The sequence below is a fragment of the Notothenia rossii genome (genome assembly GCF_949606895.1).
Source record: "Notothenia rossii genome assembly, chromosome: 2".
Lineage (NCBI taxonomy): Eukaryota > Metazoa > Chordata > Actinopteri > Perciformes > Nototheniidae > Notothenia > Notothenia rossii.
In genome coordinates this window covers 40,080,736-40,092,411 of record NC_136904.1, presented here as the reverse complement: position 1 = coordinate 40,092,411, position 11,676 = coordinate 40,080,736, and the positions used below count along the sequence as shown (strand labels likewise).

The window sequence follows — 11,676 nt, the reverse complement described above, 5'->3', positions numbered from 1 at the left end:
AGGCAGAGGTTCTCTTGTAACTTTACTCTCCAAAACCACAGTCAACTCAGTGATAGATGCAATTCACCATCTGATTAAAAAAAACATCTCCAGTGATATCAAGAAAGCAGGAATGTTTTCAGTGCAGCTGGAAACAACACAGGACATCACCTCTCAGGATCAATGCTCTATAATGATGAGGTATGTTACTGATGTTGTTCATGAGAGGCTTGTTGCAGTGCTGAAGTGCAGTTCATCCACTGGACAGGCCTTTGTCAACATGCTGTCAGAAGTTCTGGACAAAATGGGCCTCAGCAAGACCATGTGCATTGGAAATGCGACTGATGGGGCATCAAACATGCAAGGCCAATACAAAGGATTCTCCTCACTATTGTCTGCACAATCTCCAAACCAGGTGCATGTATGGTGCTACGCACATGTACTAAATCTGGTGCTTGCAAACACAACCCAGATTGTTATTGAGAGTGGGTCCCTGTTTGCGCTCCTCAATGGCATTGCGGTATTCATCAAAGAGTCATATAAAAGGATGAATGTGTGGGAAGAGTCAGGCCGAAACAAGAGACGTAGACGCCTTGCTCCTATTGGCGAGACACGCTGGTGGGCCAAGCATGAGGCCCTGAAGAAGGTGTTTGGCTCCTTTGGAAAACCGGAAGATGGTTCTGTACGTTGATCTGCTGTTGACATTATCAGCTATACAGAAACAGGCAACAGTGAAACCATGTATCCGTGTCATGGCCAGACGATATGCAGTCATTGCTCAAGTATGAGACGATCTTGATGGCTCAAATCTTCCTCCGCATATTTGAACATACCTCTCCATTGTCTAAATACCTTCAGACGGCAGGATTGGACATCCTCTCTGCTCACAGAATGGTGGCATCGACACAGGATACGCTGAAAAGCTTGGGAAGAGATTTTGAATCTGTAAAAAAAGCAGCAGACACATTTGTCAACTGGACAAACACAGAAATCCAAGAGAGAAATGACACGGACATTGAAGTTGAGGCCACACTGCCACAAAAGAGGAGGAGGATGAAGAAAGTCTTGCCTGGAGAGATGGCTCAGGATGAGACCCTGGATGATGCAGAAAAATCCTATGAGGTGAATGTGCATAACCGGATCATGGACACAGCAATTGAAGCCATTCATAGGCGCTTTTTAACACACGGCAATCTATATGCTGACTTGGCATGTCTGGATCCCAGAAACTTCCCTCAGCTCTGCACCAGTGCTCTTCCCCAGTCTGCCCTCCAAGACTTAAGCAAGTGTTTGCAAGGATTTGACAGCAGGGCAACCAAGGAAAATATGCAGGCCGAGTTGAAAAGCTTTGCACTCCAGTGGAACAGGCTGAAGGCATCCCCATTGGCAGAGTACAAAGCAAGAACAGTAGAAGATGGATCAGGTGGTGAGGAGGACAACACAGAAGAGGTTGAGATAACTCCCATAAGCTGTTGCTCCTGCAAAGAATGCCCTCTGTGCTGCTACCAGATACTTCGCCGTTTCAACATGCTAACAGATGCATACCCTGTCCTAGGCCTTGCTTATAAATACCTGCTTACATTATCCCTCACACAGGTGGCTTGTGAGCGCACATTTTCAATTTTGAAGTTTATTAAAAACAGACTCAGAAGCACCCTCTCATCTGATAAATTGGAGGCATTTATGTTGAGGGCCACAGAGAAAGACATCCTCATGTCCTTGGACTCTGACTCTGTGATAGACAGACTTGCAGAGAAGAGTGAGCTGCTTAAAAAGCTGCTCCACTGATAAGGCGAGAAATATTTAATATTATTGTTATTATCACACATCACACATTATGGATGTAGTAATTCATTATTTGTCATTTTAATGATGCTTTTCAGAAGTTGTATTGTGCTTGTGTTGATCCTTAATGGCGTGATCATGTACACTAAATTATCAATTATTCTCCATTACGGGTTGTTCTGATATATTTGAGGAGTCGTTCTCCCTCTGTTCTATATGTGGACTTGTTCTCTCATTTGGGACCACTGTTAGAACTTGGTAAGTTTATCATGTATTTTTTAATGTTGTATAAATTCATACTTCATAATTTTAAAAAAGTTTTGAAAGAAACGCACATCCCAAAAGTTTTCAACTCTAGGTGCAGGACAGAGGAACACATTTTATTTATTTTTCAGACTTAATAATGTATCCAATTCCCTCTCAGGTTGACCACTTGACATGTGAGAGCTTGAGGAGTTGTTCCCCCTCCGTCCATTTTCAAGGATTTGCTCCCTTACTGCCTCCACTTCACCACTTTTTGAGAAGTCTATGATTTGTTGAGTATGTCATGTGTCTTATAATGTTATATTAATTCATACTTGATTTGTGATGATGAGAGACTTAATAATGTTTCCATGTCTCTTTTAGGTGGACCACCCTATATATGACAGCCTAAGAAGTTGTTTTCCCTCTGTCCCCTTTTGAGGACCTGCTTTGTCTCCTCCATCATTCACTGGGCCACTTTTAGGTTCCTGAGCTTATTTCATGTGGTGAGAGGAATGCAATATGTGTATGTTTAAAGGTTATGTTTAAAGGTTTATGTGAAGAAAAATACTATATGTGTTATAAAATGACAATTGGTAATTCATAAATGTCTCTTTATATTCTCTGCTACCATTATCTCCTGTCAAACAGGTTTTCCTGACCTGCTAGAAGTTCTTCTTGATGCTTGAGTCATAGATCATATCTGAGAGCTTCGTCTTGACTTTGTGAGTTTATTATGCAACTTGTTTTGTCTCAGATTGAAACAAAAGGTTTGATTATGATTATTTCCTGGCTGAAGATTTTCATATTGATGGTTTTAATTTCAAACATCTGCATATCTTTTAAGTTCAATTAACAGTTATGCAGGTAGGCCTTAGGGCTCTTTTGAGACTTAAGTCATCCTTCATGACGGATACATTTGTTCACTAAGTGTCACTACGTCACAAAAAGGCTACATGGCTACATATATTTGTCAGTACACAGATACTGAGTACAAGTTCTGTTTGCTGTTTCTTGCAGGTCACGAATTTGGTGAGGAGTGGAGCTGGCTGGCTGCGGACGAGGAAGTATAGAGCAATACATACTTGTGCACATACACGTATATGAGAATGCATATCTATTCAGACCTGTAACCCATGTCTTAGACTTTTCACACAGCTATGTATATATATATATATTTTTTTTTTCCAATTCTCTATTTATGGTTTCATAATGAGTGAGTGAGTTTCAGCTCTAATGCTGTAATATGTTTCTATTTAGATTATTTGTCAGGATATTTTTTTGTTATTATTGTCCGAGTCTGGTTTTAACTAATACTGGGCTTACACCAAAAGATTTTCACAGTCACAGACTAAAAACTGAAAGGGTAGCATAAGGGTTCTTCCCGTTAGTCTCGTCCCACCCCTAGTCATGACATAACTTCTGTTGTGATTTGACACTATAATGAATAAAGATTGATTGATATAGCTGTCAATTTTAGTCCTTGAGTTCATAGTTAAGTGCTTTATTTGTTAACTGCTATCAAGGAATATGACTCTCCTTTGTAGTATGCATGAGAGAAGATGCCGCAAGTTTAGTGGACTTCTATGTAATGTCCGCTGATAATGTAGTGGGCTGGTCTGGACAGAAAATGCCAGGGCTGAATTTTTGTCCCAGTCCACCCCTGGCTATGCCAATACTCATAGAAGCTGGAGTTACAGTAGGTAACTTCAGTTCTCCTTACAAATTAATGGGGAAAACATACAAAGACAGGAAGTAAAAACAGACATGACACAGGATGGGAAATAAAACAGGTAACATATAAAATAAACGCTAGGATCATTACAGTTATGTAGACCTGTTTAACATTCTCAAATAGACCAGTACCTTTATTTACTTAAAAAAAGATGAAAGGGACCGTTGTTTTACTCTTCTTCAATTTTCAAAACAACATACAAATTAGTACAATGTGCAACATCTTTTAATGCAATACTAGACTTTACAGATAGAGATTTATTTTTGCAAAAATAAAACATTTGAAACATTTGCTTGAACCATGGAATGAAAACTGGACACCGGATCCAGAAGATTTTGCCTGTTCAATCCAATGAGAATTAATTGCAGGGCCATTTGCAGAACAGGTTGTATAGCATCCATGTTATGCAGCAGCTGGAAGTGTGTACATAAAATGCTGCAATTCAACTGTGTGCAATGGATGGTGGCATTGAAAGGCAGTGCACTTCTTTGCGGTGCTTTTAGAGATATTAAACTGAATGTATTATGTACATTTCAATGTTCCATCCTTAAATATCAACCTATACTACAGTTTATGGCACATGCAATATTTGAGTTAGATCTCCTAAGATAAGTGTCCAAGAAGCCTGGTATGTGAAGAGAAAATATCATGATACACAACACAGTCTCAAGGCATTTCATGTTATAGTCACAAAATGAATCTATTGATTCGTGTTCACCAATACGATTTCCCCATTTCTTTCGTGTCACACAGAACGATTTTAAAAGCAATGTAAATAATAACAAATTAGAAGGAAAAAGAGATTTAAAAAATACAGATTTCACTATTCTGACAAAGAACGATTTTAGAAGCAATGTATCTATTGGTAGTATGTTTTGTGCCTGCACCAAATAATAACAAATTTAGAAGGAAAAAAATGTATAAAGAAATAAAGATTTCAGTATTCTGAGGCTCTGAGCCCCATTTATTTTCCTCGCGGCCAGCAAAAAAACTCCGACATTATACTATTTAAAATAAAAGGGTTAGGCTTAGGGTAAGATATTTAGTAAGACATTTTTTTTATGAAACACACCTTCCGGTCTTCCAAGACCCGACTGGACTTAAAGGCGTGGTGCAGGCACGAAACATACTACCAATATAAATACATTGCTTTTAAAATCGTTCTGTGTGACACGAAAAAAATGCAAAAATCAGGTTGGTGAACACGAATTAATAGATTAAATTAATCTCGTGACTATAACACGAAATGCCGTGAGACTGGGTTGTGATACATCCAGAAAAGGTCCTATAGAGCTAATCGTGAGTGTGTGTTTACAGATCTATTCTTCTGCCTAGGTTTATTTCAATGTACGTGCCTAACATCTATTTACGTGATGAGAGTTTTGAGTCTTCGTGTTGTGAAGACAGGAAGTGTGTGGTCTTTGTAAATTCATGGCACATTTCCCCCATAAATCCGCCAGGACATTTTGTGTGTCTTTATCATTCTACCTGTGTCCTTTGTGTGTGTTGGTGTGCCGGTGTGTTGACGTTATTGGCCTCCTTTCAGTGTTTGTCCTGAGTTTGTTGTTTTGCTCTCACCGGGCTCATTTCAAATCTCCATGTCAAAGAGAAATATTGTCATGTAATTACTCACTCCAGCTTACATGCATACACAGACTCTGATTACAGCCCGTATCTGCTTTGCTTTCACCAAGCCTTTGCTTGCTGATTAACAAACAGTTTATCCCCCAACTTACCCACCCCCCAAACCATGCTGTCTTGCAGTGGGCTCATCTTTTCTTTTCTTTTTTCATTCTTCACTGCTGGCTTTCAGTCTCTGTGTGTGTCTGTCTCTGAAACACCCACGTACTGCACAGCTGTAAAATGCATGCGGTCTCTCTGAAACAAACTGGGATGCACGACGTTCGAGTGAAAACAACAACTTCTTAAGAAAAATAAAAGGCTAGAATAAACTTGAGACAGTCAATACAGGACTTGCTATTCAATGTAAATAGTGTGGACATGATATACTTTTTTCAGATTTTGATATTTCCAAAAGGTTATCACACAGAAATACAATAGCCATTGTTTCTTTGTTGATCATATATTGATTAGCTGCTACAAAACAATACAGTATCTGGTTCCAGTTCCAGGCTTTTGCAAAATAACCATATTTACTAGTCTCCCATTTCCCCCTTTTTTGTTTGTTTTGTAAAATGGTCCGCAAAGGCTAAAATTCCTGTGTTTATCTCCCTCGCACTCCCCACCTGCCTGAAACGCCTCCAATGGACTCCCTTGTTTACTTCTGGAACATATCACTATATAACATTCAAACTTCTATTGGCTAGCGTTCCAACACATTGTACGTGCTAGATTTCGTGCCATCTTTAAGCAGTTGATCAATCACAACAGAGCCGGCCAGCTAACCAATCAGAGCAGACTGGGCTCTGGTTTCAGACAGAGGGTGAAAAGAGGTGCTGCAGAACAGGCAGTATTGCCCCTTTCACATCAGCGTGGTTCCAGGGCCTGTTTGGAGCTAGAGCCTGATAAAGCACCATTTTTTCCTGTTCACACCGCAGCGGAGCCGGCTCTAAGCACCAAAAAATAGTCGGTCTAGAAGCAGGAACCGCATACGTCACGCTTAGGTAGGGGCAGGAGCGGGATCAACCTGAGCAATAACAGTTTATGGCGAGTACGGCAAAGGAATGTTTTCACAAGCAGTAGCGCTGACCAGAACGCAAAAACACACTTTATAAAGTCAGGCAACACTAACCAGTAACCAGGCTTAGTTTGATTTTGTTTATTTGTACCTTACTTTGACCATCCGTTCGCTGTCATTGATCATTGTGGAGAGCAGGCAGACATTTTGTATTATAGCAGCTATCGGATGGAATCAATACATGGGCTGCACAGGTTTTCATGTCCGACTATAACAAGTAGAATCATAATGAAAAATACATCAGTAGAAAACGGCTTAGTCCACAATAGGATAGCAACAAGTAGTCAAGTGTTAGGATTTCTTAAAACCCAGAGACCAGGATAAACTGAAAAGAGTCCAAGGAAGCTTATAAAAGTTAACAGCATTTAATTAAACAAAATAGTGTGGTGACATACAAATGAGACTCTGCTTGGAGGCGCTCTTCCCATTCAGCTGTTGCCTGTCGTGTGGGGTCAGCTGGGGTGAAAGAGATCAATTATTCCTGTCCATCATGAGTCTCATCACAACTGTAGTCTTCTCCTATTGGCCAGCGTTGACGGGGGCGTGTCCAATGCAAATCCTACCGTTCTCATTCATAACACTCCGTTCGATGTCTCACTATGGGATGCGCCTCATCGCGGAGCAAACAGAAGCATTAATCTCATTACGCCAATCCTGATTGGCTGGTGATCTTGACGTCAGCGTCAGGGAATCCACCCCCTATAAGTAGCTTGCGCTACGCCGCATGCGTCATTCAAACACCTCTTCTCGCTTCGGAGCACATCTCGAGAAAGATCAGTAGCTAGCTAGCTTAACGGTCCACAGACTGATTTACGAAGCTAACCTTCGGTCGACGGGCGCTCGCCGGCTACTTCTATATATACTTCTGCAAGAAGACTGTTAATACCAACACACCAGTTAGTATTGCAAATCGACCTCGCCGTTTTCTCCTCGGGAATAAAGGTAAGGTTTTGATTTTTTCAAGCTAGCAACACACGTGTTGCTAGCTTGTCTTCCCTCACTACCGACACCACGTTAGCAAGGACGTTTTTTCTTTTTCTCTCTCACACCAGAGGAGGGGAAGATAAAAAGGGTATTAACACACCAGTTAATATTCTTTGAGAATAAAATTCTACACCGTCGTTTTTTCTCCGGATTAACGACAGTTGGGGAAGTATTTTTTCTCAGCAACGTACCTGTTACGAGCGGGTCCTCTCCACGCCGTCACCACGGCGACCGAGATGGACGCTTCTCTCCCTCACACCAGAGGAGTCAGGGACTCGGAGGCTCGGCTCTGTGGCTGCGGGTTGAAGATATCAGGCACAGACTCACACCAGGTCTGCTCGTCCTGTCTCGGGCTGGAACACGCCCAGGAGGCTATCGACAACCCCGGCTCGTGCGGACATTGTGCCCGCTTCACCATCAAGAGCCTCCGCCGACGGCTAGCACGCCAAGCTAGCTTGTCGGGTCAGGACTCCCTCATGTCCTCTGATTTACCGGACGGAAATCAGGACACGGGGGCGTCCACCACAGAGATGGAGCCCCGCACTGTGTCGGTCTGGGGCTCATCAGTAGGGGCAGCTGCAGAACCGGAGTCCCGCGCCGTGTCAGGCTGGGACTCGGTGGCAGCGAGGGACGTGCGAGCGGAGCCCCGCGCTGTGTCAAGCTAGGGCTCCCAACTGGACCTCACCATGGTCTCGCCCGCGGATGATGTCCCGGAGTTGGAGTACATGGAGGACGAAGAGGATGAAACCTCTGGATTCCTCCTGTCCGACTCTGATGAGCAAGACGATGATGTCTTCGTGTCATCAGCTCAGGCTGCAAAGCCGGGAGCGATGGCTACTCTCCCGGGCGATAGCACACCAGCTTCGCCCTGTCTGAGTATAGACCTGCAGGCCGTGTGTCAGCGTGCCGCAGCCAGCCTAGACATCCCATGGCCCGAAATGGCCAAGGAGACCTACAGGTCCCGTTACGAGGGGAAAAATTTGCCCCAAGCAACGAGGACAAAGAGGCAACTCCTGCCGGTCTTCCCGGAGATGTTGGATGAGGTGTCGGTCTCGTGGAGAGACCGGCCCTTCAGCAACAAGGCCCCAATCCAGGGTGCCTCCTCCCTAGACTGCGACGGTATGGAGAGGCTCGGCCTGCTCCGCATACCGCCGATGGAACCGCTGGTGGCAGCTCACCTCCTCCCGAGGATGGCGACTACACCGAGCAGGAACCCCACGCTGCCGGCAAAGGCGGACCGGTTCCAGTCAACCATGACTGAACGGTCCTACAGAGCCGCAGCAATGTCTGCCAGGGCTTTGAACATGTCCTCGCTGCTAACCGCTTACCAAGCGGAGCTCTGCGAGGATCTATCGAGTAATCCTGGACCGGCAGTACTGGACGAGATAGCCGCGATCACGGACATCTGTCTCCGCGTTCAACGCTGCGCAGTCCAGGCCACGGGAAAGGCAATGGGAATTATGGTGGTGCAGGAAAGAGCTAGATGGCTCAACCTCACCAACCTCACAAAACCGGGAAAGAGAGGATGTGCTGGACATGCCCATCGTTCCCGAGGGGATTTTCGGATCTGCGCTCGCTTCTATGCAGAAGAGATGCGAGTCCAAGAAGAAGGAAGACGAGGCCCTCCACCTCTGTCTTCCTCGATGGGTCCAGCCGCTGCCTTCACAGCGGCAGTCCCTCGCCCAAGCTACCTCAGCTGCTCGGTTTAAAGTACCGAAACAGCAGAGGTCACGGCCCGCCCCGAGTCCCCAGTCCAGGCAGGAGACGAAGGCGAATTGGCCCAGAAAGTCTCCGGTTCCGGCTGCAGCCCAGGCGCAGCCAACCCGGAATTTCGGCCAGCAGGCGAGGAAGAAGAAGCTGGCGGCCTGACAGCCTCCTCTTCTTCCCTCGGTGACGGAGCTGGAAGGTTCCCCAGCTCCAGATGTGTTCCCGCTGCCTCGAGAGATGCCTCAAAGCCATCCTCAAGTGCACCAAAACACATGTCACAATATTGCTCTGTTTTCTCGGATAAAGCATTTTCCGCTGACGCATCCAGGCCTCAGGCTGAGGGCGCAGCTCAGAAAAATGAAAGAGAAAACAATAAAACCAATAAACAGCCCGCCATTTGTTCCCCTTTTGAGAGCAGCTACGGCCTCTCTCAAAAGGCGGACGATGAACGGGTCTGTGAAGGCACCGCCGCCACGCGCATGCGCAGTAACGACTGGGGCTGTGAGGCTACCACCGTCACGTGCAGGCGCAGTGCCGGCTGGGGTTGTGAAGGCACCTCCGTCACGCGCATGCGCAGTGTCGGTGGGGACTGTCAAATCGGGGTACCACCGTGTTCAGACACTAGAGGGCCCCATAACACAACAAGTAGAGACTCAGAGGGCAAAAGACGTGACATCTCCGCTGGCTCTAAGGAGCGAACAGTGGAAGATGCTCACTGCTTGGCATTTTACTGTAAAATGTTCAAAAAAAAATCTTCCCGGGGGGGCATACACCCGGACCCCCCTAGAGGAAGTGACGTCCACCCTCCAAATCAAACATGTTCATACAATACTGAATACATTTGAAGCCATTTTGACGTCTATTAGCTATGTCAATAAGTTTCTGTTTTTGCAGTGTATTTGTCTTTTGTAGAGATTTTTCATTTATTTTTTACATATAAAATGTCGCCTAAAATCTCATCTATGGCAGCAAATTGTCTAGAACCGGCCCTGGTACTAGGCCTCAAGAGCCTTTCTTGTGCTGACACATACACTGAACAAAAATAGAAATGCAACACTTTTGATTTTGCTCCCATTTTTCATGAGATGAACTCAAAGATCTAAAGCATTTTCTATATACACAAAATAACCCTTTCTCTCAAATATTGTTCACAAATCTGAAAAAATCTGTGATAGTGAGCACTTCTCCTTTGTCGAGATAATCCATCCCACCTCACAGGTGTGGCATATCAAGATGCTGATTAGACAGCATGATTATTGCACAGGTGTGCCTTAGGCTGGCAACAATAAAAGGCCACTCTCAAACGTGCAGTTTTGCTTTATTGGGGGGGTCTGGGGGGGTCCGAAAACCCTAGGGTTAAACCCTAACCCTAACATGTCACCCATTGAGCATGTTTGCGATGCTCTGGATCGGCGTATACGACAGCGTGTTCCAGTTCCTGCCAATATCCAGCAACTTCGCACTGCCATTGAAGAGGAGTGGACCAACATTCCATAGGCCACAATCAACAACCTGATCAACTCTATGCGAAGGAGATGTGTTGCACTGCGTGAGGCAAATGGTGGTCAGATCAGATACTGACTGGTTTTCGGACCCCTCCAGACCCTGAGGCTGTGCGAAGTTGCTGGATATTGGCAGGAACTGGAACACAACCGGAAGCTACGATACACTCTGGTGGCTACCATTAGCAGCTCATTTAAATTATCCTATTTTTGCATAAAAATTTAATTATGGATTATCAATATTTTTTTCAAAGTGACAGACACATTGGACTATGGATTAACCTTCAGCCGCGTTTTTATCGTTTTCATGCCATTGAACACAACTTATGACCAGAAGCCAACATCCAAGGTAAGAGATGCTACGTGTTGTGATGTCTGTGTTTGCTTCCCCTGTCGCGAATTCGGATGATACCAAAACCTATATAATCTGTGGAATCTCAGCTTTAATTGGATTTCTTGTATGTGCAGTTACAATAAGTAATAAGGGTATTTTTACCTTGAGTTCTGTGCTAAATGCGCTAGCCAGGGCTGATTTAGACGCTCCTTGTGAGACTTTTGCTTTGTTTCGGTAAAAATGGTTTGTATCTTCAGTTAGCTGAGTTTCTAACCGTTAAGTGAGTATGGCACATTCATAGGTTTTTAAATATTAAGAAGCCCTGAGACCAGCCCTGACCAATTTGCCGCCCTAGGCGAGATTTTAGATTGCCTCACCTTAATAGCTGGATGTGTAAGAAGTACAACCCAGAAACATTTACTAATTTAAAACAAAAGCTGCTTTGCTGAACACTTAAACATACTAATTCTGGGTAGCAAAATATTTGCTAGCAATCACTTCAGTCTTGGTTAAAAGCAAGATTTAGCCAAAATCCAACCATTAAAATACTACAAGCCTCAATCTCACACCTCAACACCTTACCTTAGCCTGACTCTCCTTGCCTTTCTTCCATGTTTGTCATCTTCTTTGATGGCAAATGTGGAACATTTTGCATTTCTGCAGCAAGTTCCCTGCCATCAATGTCTGGTTGTCCATCATGGGTCAGAGC

At 44.3% G+C, this 11,676-nt stretch overlaps 1 long non-coding RNA gene across 1 annotated transcript; it reads left to right on the top strand.

Moving 5' to 3' along the window:
- Window positions 1-2,197: 2,197 nt before the first annotated feature.
- LOC307030377 lies at window positions 2,198-3,588 on the top strand. The gene is made up of 4 exons (XR_013805639.1): window positions 2,198-2,304; window positions 2,392-2,513; window positions 2,659-2,732; window positions 3,028-3,588. It is a non-coding gene; the product is annotated as an uncharacterized lncRNA (long non-coding RNA).
- The last annotated feature ends 8,088 nt before the right edge of the window (window positions 3,589-11,676 follow it).